The sequence below is a fragment of the Ctenocephalides felis genome, unplaced genomic scaffold, assembly GCF_003426905.1.
Source record: "Ctenocephalides felis isolate EL2017-DRISC unplaced genomic scaffold, ASM342690v1 CF-g0.4_SCAFFOLD_03571, whole genome shotgun sequence".
NCBI classification, from domain to species: Eukaryota; Metazoa; Arthropoda; class Insecta; order Siphonaptera; family Pulicidae; genus Ctenocephalides; species Ctenocephalides felis.
Window position 1 is genome coordinate 52,634,574 of NW_020539725.1, and position 12,074 is coordinate 52,646,647.

At 26.0% G+C, this 12,074-nt stretch overlaps 1 protein-coding gene across 1 annotated transcript in view; it reads right to left on the minus strand.

The window, feature by feature from the left end:
- LOC113386239 overlaps nucleotides 1-12,074 on the minus strand; it is a 73,759-nt gene that overhangs the window by 4,753 nt on the left and 56,932 nt on the right. The gene's annotated exons all lie outside the window — the stretch shown is intronic.

The following is a 12,074-nucleotide window of genomic DNA, read 5'->3' on the forward strand; positions in this document are numbered from 1 at the left end:
AGCGATAAGAAATTTATGGCTGCAATTACTCAGAAGGTTTTTTTTCATATTTTAGATGTATCTCAATTAAAAACTAATATTAAACTGGTCTAGGTAGACATTGAACCAGGCATTTATAGCTGCAGGACCAAGTGTTTTTCATAAAGCCACAAAAAGCTCTCAACGATGAAATTGGATTTAAATTTGGCAACACTGTACAATGAGATGCATTTTGGTTGCAAACAAAAGTTACGTACCACGTAAACCAGTGGTTCTAAGAAAAAGTTCTTCTCACAAAGCCACGACAAGCTTCAAATGATAGAATTTGAATTGAACTTTGACAATAAAATATTCCATTCATTTTTACCATATATAGAGTGCAAATAAGATGCATTTGAAAACAAATGATTGCAAGACCAGGTTCCTCCCTCGAAGCCACAACTAGCTCAAAATGATGGAATTTGTTTTAAATTTGAGTATGCAATATTTCACTGATCCTGACTAAATACAGAATGCAAAAAATAGATACAGTACAAGGAGTACAAACTAAAGTGAACAAGTGGTTGCAAAACCAAGTTCTTTTCAAGGAGTTTCCATAAACGTTGGAGTTAGATTTGAATTTAGAGACAATATCCCGTTGACTCTGACAATCCAGACATCCTTATTATAAAATCTAAAAAATAACAAGATGCATTTTCTCACCAACTAAATGTGTTAATAGATTGATCTCAAATTTTTTCCACCAACTTCTTCTTGGAATGAAAAAATTCAAATTCATGAACCGGCGTAAGGTTGGTCATTACATTAGACAAAACTGTATCTGTGTCCGTATTTGCATATAGATATATATTATTTAATAAAGAAAGTAGCGTATCATATATTATGCAATAGGCATAAAATATGTTGAATTTACATAAAACAGACATCACAATGTTATGCTCAGGAATGTTAGACATTACATCCACGTTAACCTCTATAGCACACGTCAAGAATTATTACTATGCGCGGAGCAAAATTATAAAGGTAATGGAGACAAGTACAAAAGCAATTTTAAAAGTTAATTCAATGAAATTGCGAAATAACATATCATATATCTATTGTATATATGTATGTATATACACACATAACCACATGAAGGAATTTGTTGAGTCATTCGTAATTGAACTCTTATACCTTATTTAAGTATAATTGAGCTAATCATTTATTTAGGAGTTTTTTTTGCTAAAGAAAGAACCTTCCCACTTCTTTACATGGAAAAGCTTGACTTGGCGCTTGGGTTTATTTTATCAATTTTCATTATTTATTTTTTATTAAGTTACAGTAATCGTCCAAAAATCTAAAATTAAATTTCTTACATATCTTTACGTTTCAGAGGTTTCTGAACATTTTCGCAAACCTTATTATTATAAAAATGATCAAACAATTTGAATAATTTAAAATCATTCTATTTCTAATGATAAGGAGACATGCTGATTAGTTTTTGGCAAAGACATGTCCAGCTTTGGAGATAAGGAGCAAAGAGTGCAAAAATTAGAAATTAGGTCTAAAAACATTTAAGATTCCTAGACTTTTTGGGTAGGGTAGGGTAGAGTAGATATCTCAAAGACTAAGAATTTTTCTACAACTTTTTCTACAACAATATTTGAAAGCATAGGGAAAAAGATGTTTCACCTTGATTCTTACGATATTGCTATTGGGAGATAAACGGCGATGTTTAAAAATCCATTACAAAAATATTTTCTTTTTAAAAATGAAAAAAAGCCTATGTCGAAAAATCCACTTGCATTATATCTAATTTGCACAAAAATAGATAATTTTGAACAACGCAAATTATGTTCACAAAATTATCATATATGCATTTTGTACCTTTAAAGTACCTTTGTTCATAAAGAATAATATGTATATGAACATATACTTATATTTGGAGAAAGCAAACGATATTAAATTGACATCTTCCTACAGATTATATATATATATATATATATATATATATATATATATATATATATATATATATATGAATAAAATAAAAAGAAAGTTTATCCGAGTATTGATTGCTCACATCATATGTGCTTATAATAAATACATATACATTTCATATGTGCATTTATATTACGTGCACATGTAAGTATTGCCAAAAACAATATTTGTAGGTATAATTTTTATATTTTATCTGGAACCCTAAACTTCATTCGAACTTAAAGCCTAAGCTATTTTTTAAAAAAAGCTTGTCTTTAATATATCATATATAATTGTAATAGGATGTCCTTTTCTTTAGGAGCTTTGAAGGATTGGTATTGAAAAAAATATATATAAAAATTTAAGATTATTACATAGATATCGCAATAGATATTAAGTAATAACATGCCCAATTAGAATAGTTGATATCTAATTAAAATTAATCTTAATTAGTATTTCTTAATCAGGATTGTTGCACATCGGTAATATATTTGATATAAATTGGATCTCAACATGATATCAACAATTACGTTAATTTTAATGAAAAGTAAAAAATAATATTCGTGAGTATTAATTGGAAAAAAATTATTAATAATGTCTTAAATAAAAAATAGGCAGTAATACCATTAAAACAGTAAACAAAATAAGAGATTCATTGTGATTCCAAAAAATATTCGAAATTCATTGAAATTTAGAACTGTATTTTTTTTAGTTGTTTTAATATTTTCCACTTATATTTAATAATAAATGTTATTATCATTACTATAAAATATGAATTTAAGAAAGCCTTATACTCAGACTTATTGCTTGTAGAATAAAAAAAATCCAACCAGGGTGTTGGGAAATAATTGTTCTGGAAAGGAGGTGATAGGTAAAATAAGTTTGGGAATCACATTTCTAAGAAACAGTAAATTTTTCAAGACTTTAGCTATTTATTACACTACATTTTTACTGATTAAAATGACGAAATTCGACCCTGTTATTGCGTACGATGCTCGAAACAATAACCTTTTTATTTATATTGCGACACCGCATCTGCACAATAGACATTCCTTCGCCAATGTTTTTTATATAAGATATCAGGGTTGTACTTCGAAAAATAATATTAAATACTTTATTTTTGCTACTGCAAATTATTTTTATAAAAATCACATTATTTTGTTAATTAACTTCCCGTAGGGCAAGTTATAGTAATCGCAAAAAAAACGAAATTGAAAATTTTTATATATCTTTACGTTTCAGAGGTTTCTGAACATTTTGGCATACCTTAGAAAAAATGGATGTATGTTTGTGTGTGTGTGTGTGTGTGTGCGTGTGTGTATGTATGTGCGGATACAAATTTTCGTCGACGATTTCGGGAACACGGATCAACCGATTTGAATAATTCAAAAAACATTCGATTTGTATTGATAAGGAGACGTGCTGATTAGTTTTTGGTGAAGGCAGGTCTAGCCGTTCCGGAGATACGGGGCAAAAAGTGCCGAAAACGGTAACTCAGTTTTTAAGAGAACGGAGCGTCCGATTTTAATAATTCAAAAAACATTTTACTTGTATTGACAAGATAAAGAATTGATCAAATTTTCATAAAGGCAGGTCTAGCGGTTTCGGAGATCTAACGAAAAAGGTAAAAAATGCCATTTGGCGGTCAAAAATGATCATTAGACATATGCACATCAAATTTTCAGATATTTTATAGAGATTTTAACAATAAGTATAGATTTTGTTTATTTCCTATGGGTCCGTATCAATGTTTACCCGTTAGACAGCGACGCCGCGCTTACGCGCTTTATATTCTCTATGCAGTTAAAGCAGTACGATTGCTTTGAAAAACAAGTTCAGATCTTCCAATATATGTCAAAATGAAGAAGAGAACATTTTTTGTTCAAAAAAAAATTTTTTTTAAACAATTTTTTTTTAAAAAAAAATTAAAAAAAAAAAAATTTTTTTTCAAAACAAAGTAATTTTTTGTCCAATTTATAGTTTCTCAAAAATCTTATTTTTTCGAAGTAATTTTTTTTCAAAAATGTTAATTGTTTTTAAAAAAAAAAATAATTTTTGGTACGGGAAGTTCCAGCAATTTGCCTTAAGGCACGATGCCCTAATTGCCTTAAGACAGAATTCCACTTACAGCTAGTTAAAAACTATACTGTATAATCAAGCTAACATACGTCTAATAAAATATTTTAACATTGTGCTACATCGGTTGTAGCAATATTTTCTTAATCTACTATCTTTATAAGTAGAGAAACTAATATCAAACTTAGCTTAAAAGTTCCAAGACAATTTTTTATATGAATGTTATAATAATTAATAAAGCCAAAATAAATATACCATTTATAAATCTCAAGATATTGTAAATAATTACAAAGATATAAATTATTAGACGTTACGGACTTCTATTCATAGGCACTACACGCATTCATTTTATCAGTGAATATATGAAAAGATTTATTTTTCTCATTACAAAATTTACAAATGAATCAGATATAATTTTAAGATCTTTAATTCAACCATATTTCTGACACTAAGTTTAAAATTTGTTCGATAGAAATTCTAATAGCGCCTCCTCAAAATATAATTGCAACTTTTATATAACTCACTAATGAAATGATTCAATTAATGCTTCAATAATTCATACTATTTTTAAATTTCCTATATTCCCTATTAAAACTAGAAAAATAATTATTATCTATTATACAAGTCATATTTATTCTTATTTTTCGGAATAAATGCGCTTATCCTTGTATTCTTAAATCAGCCAAGCGCATTATTACACACTTCTTTAAAAGTAGTAAAAACACATGCGTAACGTCGCTTCCAGATTTAATTTGATTGCTATATTGTTAGTGTGATTAATTTTTTTTATAATTTATTTGAAATAAATATAATTAATTTAAAAAAAAAGTTTAAAGTATGATGATGAAGATGGAAGAAGCGACACTGTCCAACTCGAAGATCTTGCATGCTGATCTATTCAGATTGGAAGAATGAAAATGGTAATCGGTTCGGTGATCAAAATAGATTTTGCATTCCGTATGCAAATACGTAATTGTTTATATATATATATATATATATATATATATATAAATTATATTTACAACATTTGTTACATATGTTATCTTAACGATCGCAGCTGAATGTTTGCAGTACTTCATGTTCTTTTATATTGAGCCATACATCTTCTTTTATAATACTCTTTCACATTCAATAAAAATAATTAATATAAACTATAAATTTTGCATTTTCGAGTAGACAATTACCGAATTGTCAGATAAATCTGTTCTTTGTAAATTTTATCTCACTTTACATCAATTACAAGTTTTAAAAACATTTACTTTATATATATTTTACATGTGTTTACCCTATACATATATTTCTGAATGAAAATCTTGGAAGAAACAATATCAAGTAAAAAAGAACAGATTTTAAAGAATTGTATTTTTTCATGCATTTCCACATAAAATAATATGTCATCAACAGAAGATATGAACATTAATAATAATAATTACTAGTGAACTAATTTGTTCGCACGTGACACTATAATTGCCAGTAATTGTAGATTAATTACTTCTATTTCATCAATTTTTTATAGAACATAGACTATTCGATGTGTCCGAGACAATGTCAGAGTCTTTACATTGCCATTTAATTACAATTTTACCATTAATTAATTATACCATTCAATTACAATTTTACCATGAATCAAAAATAGTCATTTCCACTGATGATGAAAATGTTTATAAAATCTTTGTGTATTTTTTACAAAAATGCTACATAAAAATATAGATCAAAATATAAAGTATTAGTTATTAAGTTTTTATGAATAAGTTAGCAAACAACTTTGTATAATATGTATATATCTGTTAATTATAAATATGTAAAATATTTACTTTTTAATGAGGGGCAGAATGACCACACGGCCAAAAACCATAAATAAAAAAAAATACATTTTTTTCTCAATTTTAACTAGTTTTAGTAAAGTGATAGTATATAATATTAGTATTAGTAGTAAAAGTCGTAGTAGTAGTAGTAGTAGTACTATTAGCAGTGGTAGTAATAGTTGTAGTAGTAGAAGTATAGCGGTAGTACCTATGTAGTATGTGTATATAAATTATTTACTTGTAGTAAAATCCTCAAAGTTTTTAAAGTTAATGATTAAAATTTTATTTATTTTCAAATCTATTAATATGCCAATTAAAAACTAACGAATGACTAATGGAAAATCATAGATAGCGACAATTTTTTTAAAAAAATGTAATGAAAATGTATTACTTATACGTTGACGATCTTTTTATTATTAGCAGAGTATTTTATAGAGAATATTGCATAAAAATATAAAATACCTATTTTTAATATCAATATAACATACAAATATATATAGAGAGTATTGTTGTTAATATTCTGTAATTTCATTATGTTGTAACGCTGATTAGAATCGTCATTTATAAAAAAAAAACTGTTAAATCATTGTTACTATGATAAATAGAATGTATCAATCATATGATTTGTAAAAAACATTGTAGCTGACATATATATATATATATATATATATATATATATTTGTGTGTGTGTGTGTATATATAAATTATAATAGCATAAATCTGTTAGAAAATCAGGTCAATCCAGTCATATGCTATTTCAACGGTTAATTATATTGTTATAAGCATGTATATAAACACATATTTATAAATGTATATATGCTTATTTATTATTTTTTTGTGAAAAGTAGTCATTTTAATAAGAAATATTGCCATCAAAGATAATTACAGCTCATATTCATGCAAGTTGCTTTTGAGGCGTTTCTAAGAAAACTAGTAAATTGCATCACACCTCGCAATTTCAGGTATTATATAATATCATAAGATCAGTTTTCATAAGTGGACATCTTTTTAAGACGATATCTATTCTTTTTTACTTTGAAATTAATGAAGTATGAGATCATATATGTTCTGAGAAAAATCTTCATAATATAGTTTTTTTTCAATTTATATATATATATATATATATATATATATATATATATATATATATATATATATTCATCTCTCATGCATGCATAAATGTTTAATCCGGTATGCAAAGCGACCTTGTAAGGCCGTACAAATCTAAAGCCTGTTTTTGACCCATACAAATAAACCAAAAAATACAAATAATATATTATATATGTATATATACATACATCTTCACATATACACATACCATGGAATTATTTCGTAATATAATTGCCACTCGCAAATATAAAAACATGATACAGTTCATTATGCTTTCAAGTTTTTGATGATAGCTTAATATAATGATCAAGAATTTTTAAGTGGAAAATTTTATAAATATACTCATTTTCAATCAATAGCTATATATAATTAAATATTTATCTTATACTGTGTAAAATAATCTCTATTATGTAATTAGATAAATTAGAAGATTTGGTAATTTTTATTAAGGTTTTTAGGTAATTGTAAGGCTGATTGCATGAACTTTCCGATATGGAAATAATCGATTTAAACAATATAATGGAGATTTAGTAATGAATTTAAAATAAAACCAATTCTTATTGGCTTATAATATTTTAGGATGTTTGATAAGTTCATGTAAATTTAATTACTTTACCTCTATTCAAAATTAATCACCATTATTTTGAATTTGTATATAAATTATAATTTGTCTATATGGTACTTTATTGAGAAAACCCAATGGTTTGCCTTTAATTTGTAGTACAAAAAAATTTAAAACAAATTTTGAACAAAACATTACGAAGAAACGACTTGGCCGATCTTTACCAAGAATTGATCAGCAAGATTTATCATAAGCTATTTATTGAATTATTTTTTATATTAAAATTAAATTGGAGGAAAATTATTTTATTACTTCGTGGTTCATGACCATCATCAATCTATTATTCACGAAAAATTTCTGTGCTGAATAATCATATATTCATTGAAAAATATTTGGTATAAACTGTAAAATTTATTCATGTTTTGCAATAACAGGAATCATAAAGTTTATGCATAATAGAAATTTTATGAAATATTGTGAAATATTACGGAATGACACTCTTCTAAGGTTATGACTTTGATAATGACATTTTAGGAATCTTTAGTGACCTTAAAAATATTTACAGTATTTTGCTTATTCATCAATATTTTTCTGGTAATGTTCATCTTCTTCCAGGTAGTAATAATAATAATAAGTATTTTATTGAAATACTTGAAATTTTTATGAACAGCAAATTTGATGAATTTGTGGTTAATCGGAAATTCGTATTTTTTTAATATTTTTGAAATAGTATTAAACTTTTTTTTATTCCTGTTTTAAGTTTTAAGTTGCAGAAGTGTGTATGCGTACTTGCAAATATAAATATCTGTATTTATGAACAATATAAAAAAGGCTAATATATATAAATATAACTAGAGGGGTGCGATGGCCTTAAGGCAAATTGCTGGAACTTCCCGTACCGTAATTAAAAATCTTGGTACGGAACCCAAAAAAAATTACACAAAATGTGTACACATTATTAAAATCTCTATAAAATATCTGATAATCTAATGTACATATGTCCAATAAACATTTTTGACCGCCAAATGACTTTTTTTTAACTTATTTTTATTGAGAGTCTATAACCGCTGGACCTGGCTTCCAAGAAATTTAATCAGTTCTTCATCTTTTCAATACTAGTAAAATATTTTTAGAATTATTAAAATCGGACGCTCCGTTCTTTCAAAAACTGAGTTACCGTTTTAGGCACTTTTTGCCGCGTATCTTCGGAACGGCTAGAACTGCCTTTGCCAAAAACTAATCAGGCCGTCTCCTTACCAATACGAATCGAATGTTTTTTGAATTATTCAAATCGATTGATCGATGTTCCTGAAATCGTCGATGGAATTTGTATCCGCACACACACACATACACACACAACCCTACTTACCCTACGGGAAGTTTCTAAGATTTTCAAGGTATTATGAAATTCTATAATATTTTAAGGTAGAATATAGCAAAGTTTTTAGGTAGGTAGTTGCTCAATAATTTATATTATAAATAAATCGCCATTAAAATTTTAAATATTCAATTTGTTAGATATTTTTGACTTTTGACAAATGTTTTTTTAATTACTTATATGCATTATGATCCATTATATGAAGAAATCAAGTAATATGCAACCCTATGGTTGTCTTTTCTTGCTATGATATATTTTAATCTACTAAATATTTTTGTATAATTAAATTTTTGCAGTAATGATGACCTAAAGTGTAAATTACACTTGGAAACATATTTTGATCTATATTTCTAACAATAAGTGGAAATGGATGTCATTACAGCTTGTTATCAGGTTGTTAACCATTTACATTTGAGTGGCAATATATCAGATTTATATTATATATCTATGTGCGTATATTGTGTCTCCAAAAGGTGTTTGAGATCTATGATTTCAATAGAAAATCTGGTATCATACTGCTTGATGCCGAGCTGGCCGAAGTTAAGATCGATGCAGAGATTAAAGAATGTTGCTAACGTTCTTCTAATCAAAAATATATTATAAAACATACAATTTATCTAGATAGAATTTAATTATAAAGCCTATTGTTAACTATGAGATGAAGAGAACAGATAATGTTTAGGAAACATAATTTACATTTCAATAGCTTTGTATAAAAACCGACTAAAAACTAAACAATAGAAATAACAAAACCGAATCGCTTGTAAATAAAATTTATTTCACTTAACTCATGCGTTAAAGTCTGCGTTTTGTTGATTGCAATGATATTTACATATTAGCATATCGTGATGATGTTCTGATAAGTGAAAAAAATAATTTCTGTACACAATTTAAATAAATTTCAACACGCAAATACAGATCCATGTATTATTAAGATTATATTTACGTTTTGATATATGTAGAAAGTCCGAAAAGGTAATGAGGCGACGACTTATCGACGGATGGAGTGAAATTCTATCGAAATTATTATGACTTTCATAAACACAAGCAAATGTGTATCAGGAAATCATTATGTAAGGAGACACGCGATTATCTACACATATGAGTCGACAGAATAAAAACTCAAAAAAAAAAAATTATAAATCGGAATCGGACTACATACTTCAATTAGATATTACGTATGGTTAATAATTATAAAGCCCGGAATGTTATGAATTAGATAACTCGGAAGAAATGAAAAAGAATGGGTTTTTTAAGAAATGTATCCGTGTTTAACGCGGAAAATGTCGCCGGATTTCTAAAAAAGAATTTTGCATACATTGACTGCATTTCCAGTCTTAAGAATAAATTGAGCTCTATCAGAGATAAATTAATCACGGCTGGAAATTAATCACTAACATCTACTTCATGAAAATATTTTGCTATCAATTTTGTTATTCATGATTGAATAAATTTATAGTCAAATAAAATATACCTGTAAAATAGCTGAATGTGTGTGTATAGTTTGCTATGAACAATAAACCAAAAAAAATTTGCACAAATTACATTAACTTTTAGTTATGCCATTGAGGTCAATTTGCAATTATCGATTTACTAAATTGCTATTGCATTTTTTATAAAATATAATTGTAAATATAATAGAGCATAATGTATGTTCTGTATCAGAATAATAAATGCCATGCCATTCCATAACCATTTAAGATACTTTTATTAGATAAATAAGTTGCTCTTATAACTATTAAAAATTGAAAATAAAATGAACATTAATCTTTATATTCCAATTGATAATTGTGGACTAATGAAAACAGCTAGTCTTAAGATATATATATATATATATATATATATATATATATATATATAAACTTATTACAGGTATATATCCTATAGTCATATATTCAATTTTTTTAAATTTTTCATTTCAGCATCTTTCATGATTTATTAAATTATTGTTTTCAGGAGAAATTATACATACCATGCACTATTTAAATTAATAATTATAGTTTGTAAATTAATTTTTATCAGAATTATTTGAAATCAGCGGTAATGAGTATCTCTCGCTTTTAAGAATTATGTAAAATTTTGGTGATTTTAATTAATTTTTAACTTTTAATCTTAATGATTAATGTAGCTTTGAATGTGTGTGTAAATTATTTCCAGCTGTGATATATTTTAAGTAAATATTGAAAATAACAATCTTTTCTGGGACAATCTGGGATAAAAAAAATAAAATCAGGGACATTATTGCTTCTAAAAAAGTTTGGGTTGTAAGGTGGAAATCCGGGACTTTTCAGAGGAATCCGGAGCTATTGCTCATAATAATACTTATTATTTTATTTACGCGTTTTGGCACTATTTTGTATAAAAATTATTTTAATATTATTCTACAGTTTAAACTGACACAGTTAACAACATAAAAAAATATATAAAATAAAATTAATATTGAAAAACTTTTATGCTAAACCGCCTACATTAAACTATGTAAGTTAGTTCTTTAGTTTGATTAAAGTCATCTTTAAATTACTCTACTTTTTATTTATTTAATAATTATCTGTATGTTTTTTCTGTATATATATATATATATATATATATATATATATATATATATATATATATATATATATATATATATATCATTCCAATAGCTATCAAATTTCGATGAAGTAGCACATAATTAACTTGAGCTTGTTTTCGTTTCCTCAATAAATTTTCTAATTAGAGATTTCAATGAATTACCAGTCAACGGTAATAGTATTTAATTAAGACATCGTTAGATTCAACAGATTTCTCGTAGATAAATCTTAATTAGATTAGATTTTGCACGATGTAACTCGAAGAGATCAAAGTTGGAATTGTAAACTAGTTGAATTAACAAAATATATAAAAAACTATGTTTTCTTTGAAAGGTTCGCACACAATAATTTTCCAGTATTTCGTGATTTATTTGTTAGTATATAGATTTTTTTTAATAAATAGGTGAAATATACATAAAATATTTCTTATATTGCGATTGTGTTGTCATTTACATAACGATTGAGAAGGTTTGATTGTCTTTTGCTCTAATTATTGCAACAGCATGCAATTTTCTAGTGCATTGCCTTTTGTTGTTTCATCTATATTTTATTATATATATATATATATATATATATATATATATATATATATATATAAATTTACATATTTTGCATGAGCATGCATATAAATATGC